A 4944-nucleotide genomic window follows, 5' to 3' on the forward strand; every position below is an offset into this window, starting at 1 on the left:
CTTTTTATTTGTAGTTTCTTTTATTTCCAGTTTTATAAAATTACCACTAGTGCCTAATTTGTATTTACCAATAAACTACTACAAGATTAATTCTTAACCCATAATAAAATAGTGTTAGCATTTTATAAATTCAATAGGCATTTGTTTAATTGTTTTTCACTATTGTTTTAATTGTTTCAGGGCCTTTAAGCATTTTATCAAAGTTTGGTTTCTCCACCATAATTACCTATGTATTATTTGGTTCACTCAGGACATTTAAATTTTAATATTTGAAAATTTTTATTGTTTGCTCGATTTTGAATTTGAAATTCGAACTAGGTTCCGAACTAACGCGAGTTTATCCACAGTAACCGAGGTGACGTGGCATCATTAGCGGGGATTACTGTAGCTTAATTACCCGGGCGTCACAAGGGCATACCCTACTTCCTGCTTGATTGACTTTGATGAGTAAGGGGTTACAAGAGTTGATCTACCTCGAGATCGTAATGGCTAAATCCTAAATGTCTAGCCTGTATGATTATGATTATCTCTACGGACTAACCCCTCTGGTTTATATAGGCACCGGAGGAGATTAGGGTTGTACAAAGTCGGTTTATAGAGGAAGGAAACTACACATCCGGACGCCAAGCTTGCCATCCACGCAAAGGAAAGTCCCATCCGGCCCGTCAGTCTGGCCCATCTCGGGAGAAGGCCTTCCGTCTTGTATCTTCATGGCCCGTCAGTCCGGCCCATGTCACATAGGCCGGCTCCCCGAGGACCCCATAATCCAGGACTTCCTCATTCGGCGCCCCTCATATCCAGTCCATAATATGAGGTGGATATGAGGTGGACCGGGCGCATCCGCCACGTCGGCTTCGCCCAGCCTGGCCGACCCCTGCCCCACAAATATCCCCATCTGAAAAACTATAGACATCGGTCAATCCAAACACCACTTCACTCCCCTCTTCATCCACTCCACTTCTGATCCCCTCCCCTCCGATCCAATGGCCGGCGACGGAAGCAGCGGTGGCTTCGGTGCAGAATCTGACGGCTCGAACATCAATGTGGAGGAGGTGGTCCTCCGCATCGCCTTGAGGAGGTCGCTGCTCAAGCGAGGCGGCCTCGTCAGTGGCGGATCTGCTTCCTCGACGCCCGTCATCCATCGACGCAGCATCGGCGACGTCGTCAGCCCTTCCCGGCTGGCGCGCAGCTCTGCTCCGCTCCTTCAGGTACGCCGCCCACTTCCACCACCCTCTAGTCTGGAAGTTGTACCTAGGCACCTCTGGGTCCTCGTGCCCACACCGGGGCCGGAGCGCACGAGGACGCCCGAGTCTGAGGCACGTGTAGCCTGGTGCGGGCGGCAGTGGGCGAGGGAGAGGACATCGGCGGGGGAGGCGTTCTCCGTCTGTCGGTCGATTTCGAGGCCGCACTCCTAGCGTTGGTCCTCCGCCGCTCTCTCACGATGGCGGAGACAGATGTGCGGCACCTCCGCTGCAAGAATGCCAAGGTGCTCCGACCCACCATCGAGTTGTCGGAGCGCGAGGCAAACAAGGAGACGGCGGCAAAGGCGAAGGCGGACCATAATGCGAAGGAGCAGGACCGCCTGCTCCACAGGCTGTCGGGCAAAAGGTGCAACTCCGACGTGACGGATGGCTCCACCTCCAGCTCTGACAACGACGCATCTCCACACGCCGACGCCTACATGGAGAAGGGGCACAGCCGCGCCGACAACTGGAAGGGGAAGAGGCCGGCGAGGAAATGGTGATTTCCTCCGCGCTTCCCCTTTCTATTTATCTGTTGACATGGCATGGTAGGAATGTGGCACGACCAAGTGGTTATCTTGCGGGATGGGCCTGGGCTATGCTCACAACAGTCAGGTCCGTTTCGGTAATTCAGACAGAATCAACTCAGATGGGTGACTCCCTGGACTGGTTTGCAGTGTAGGCGAAGTGTCTTGTCGGTCATACTCTTTTAACATCCCAAGGGAAGGGTGTCATGTGACGTTAAGAGACTAGTGTGCATGCATGGGTAACTTGGTGCACCCCTCCAAGGTTTAAACCTATTTAAATAGTTGTGTCCACGGTTATGAATGACTTGAAGATTGTGGCTTGATCATAGAAAATTTGAATGGATACTTTGAAATTGCCAGATAGGTGTGAGTGACTTGAATTGCTTCCTTTTTTGTGAGTGACTTGAATTGCTTCCTTGCAGGTACCCTGGCCATGGACACCCCCGGCTCAAACGGCCCGACCCGATCCGGCCCAAAAAAGCCTGACCTGACGATGTACTAGGGCCGGGCCCGAGCCTAGATTTTGAGCCCGAAGACCGGGCTGGGCCCAGGCCCATCGTTTTCGCGGTTTACTCAAGGGGCCCAGCCCATGGCCCAAGACCCAATGGGCTTTATCACTTTCAGGCCGGGCTTGGGCCCAAAAACAAGGCCGGTGGCCAGGCTGGGCTCGGGCCTAGGTTTTCTGCCTCGGGCTTTGGCAGGCCCCGCCCGAAGCCCGGCCCGGGAGATGACCAGGTATACTTGCAGGTGAGTCGAGGAAGGACTCGGGGTGGCCCAGGATAGAGAATATTCAAAGTCACGCATCCTCATCTACTTCTCAGCAGTCACATTTTGTCTTCATAGTTAACTCATATTTTCTGTGAGATAATCTTCTTAGTTTTTTAACATGGACTTAACAATGCTCAAAGGACTTTCAAGATGGCAATGGCATTCTCAAAAAAAAAAGGGTTCACATCAGTCCTAGTGTGTATCATATTTTATCCGAACCACGGAAATAGCACTTAGTTGCTCTTATGAGTACTTTGTTGCTCAACTGAGGATATTATTATGCTCGTACAACATTATTATCAGGTTATGGTCAAGGCCGGAGCTTCAAGTAAGTAGCACTAATAACTGATGATGTTCAACCTTCATATAGCTCCAGCCGCCATGTACCAAACCACATACTCCACAGAAATTTTACGTTACAGTTGCTCTCACAAATTTCAACCTATTGCTGGTTTAGTTACATCTCAGCTTGCAGCCAGGACGAGAAGAGCAAAAATGTAGTTTTCTTAATTGACAATTAAATAACATATGTACATCAAAATAACACCTTAGAAAATGTGCATGTCAAAACAAACTAGAAATCTCTTGGAGATATTTAACTGGAAGTTCAGCAGCAGCTTGTCGAACAAAAAGGGACATAAACTGATCTGCAATTCTTCAAGGTGAAAATGGACTCATCCACTAAAACCTTTATTCATTCCCATGTTTCCGTGGGCAGCAAGTGTACAACTACATTTTTAACTTCAGCCTCTCCTAATTGATCCATCTCAGCGAAACTAATAAGCTAGCTAGCTATGGCTAGGATAGGCTACTTCTACTCCTCGATCCTCTAGGCCGCTGCTACTGCTCCAGCAGCTTGTTCATCGTGGGGGTCTTCATCTCCCACGCGTGCAGTTTGGTGACCTTGATGTCCGACTCGCCGTTGTTGAAGACGAAGAGGTGCGCGTCGTCCCCGATGGCCTTCCTCGGGTAAACCCTCGTCAGGATGCACGTCTTTCCGCCGGCCCCGAAGCTCTCCACCACAGAATGGTCAATCTGAAATGAAGTTTGTGACATGGCTTAGTACCCTCTTGCAACGGTGACATAGATATTAATCAGAGCATACTTTGATGATTGGTCATGTGGTTAGTTACGTACCAATGTCCTGAGGGCGATCTTCTTGGTCTTGGCTATGTCGACATTGACGAAGCCCGCAAAGGTCGGCCTGTAGATCTGCGACTCATACGACGACCTGTTTGATAACGATCATAGGGAATTATTGGATCTGGATGCATGGATAGTCCAACATTTCAACATTCTTGGGTCTTATATGTAGTAATGTGACTTGAGTGAGTTATATCTTATATGTTACCTTGTTGGGTCATTACACATGAGGACGACGTAATTGGTGTCGTTGGTCTTGAACACCCTGAAGAAGACAACCGTCCTCTCCTCGAGGTCGTCGGAGGCGAGCAGCCAGAGCCCAAACGGCCCAACACCACCTTTGACGTGCGAGTTGAACTTATTGCATAGCTCTTGTGCGTCGGTTCGCCATGTCGGGTCAAACTTTTCCGCCTTGTTCAGGTTCTTGATCGCGAACGCTGCCTCAACATCCGATTGCACGGATTTGAAGCCGCTGACCTTGAAGTGCTCGCCACCCTTGACAGCCTTGTTGCTGACATTGACGTGCTTTGAGCGCAGCGACTTGACCTCCTCCACTGGCCACTGGATCAGCTGCCTCCCACTCCGTGACAGGAAGATCTTCCTTGGTATCGCCTGAAAAAAAATTAGCAACAACAATACATCTCGATCTCAGCACTTACGGTAGAAAACATACTAGTAGCAAAAATAAATTTTTTTCATGTGGAAGTGTAAGCTAGTGACCTGGATCCCGGCCCAGCCCTTGTGGAGGTCGTCGGGGACGGTGTCGGACTCATTGGCCCAGCCCTAGAGCACACGTCGTTTCTTGGCCGGGTCGAAAAAGGACTTGGAGGCGTAGAAGTCACCATAGTCGTAGCGGAGGCCGTAGTCATTGTCCGGGAAGGCGGGGTCAGGGGTGTACCTCTCCTTGTCGTGGTTGTAGGTGCCAACGGTGTAGTAATCATATCGTGCCAGCTCTAGACTCACCTTGAGCACGTACTTGACCTCCTCGGCCATAACACGGTCGTGCAACTCCGCGGTGTCCACACCGCTTTGGTGGTGACGGCTGCCTCCGACCACCGCCACAAGGAAGAAATCGGGGCATTCCCACATTCCTGTGAGTCCCGCGTGCAACGAGTGGCGCGCCTTGACCCACTTCTTGAAGTCTCGGCTCCGGTACAACACCGCAATCCCCTTCATGTTCTCCTTGGTGCCCACCACCAACCTCCAGTGTCTGCACATATATCAGGTACAACATATATTCTTTATGTATAATCATAGCACAATAT

The 4944-nt window shown here is 50.2% G+C and overlaps 1 pseudogene; it reads right to left on the minus strand.

Annotated features, from left to right (window-relative positions):
- Positions 1 to 3376: 3376 nt before the first annotated feature.
- Positions 3377 to 4944, minus strand: part of LOC119274421 — a 2669-nt pseudogene continuing 1101 nt past the window's right edge.

This window comes from Triticum dicoccoides, chromosome 3B, assembly GCF_002162155.2.
Source record: "Triticum dicoccoides isolate Atlit2015 ecotype Zavitan chromosome 3B, WEW_v2.0, whole genome shotgun sequence".
Classification (NCBI taxonomy): Eukaryota; Viridiplantae; Streptophyta; class Magnoliopsida; order Poales; family Poaceae; genus Triticum; species Triticum dicoccoides.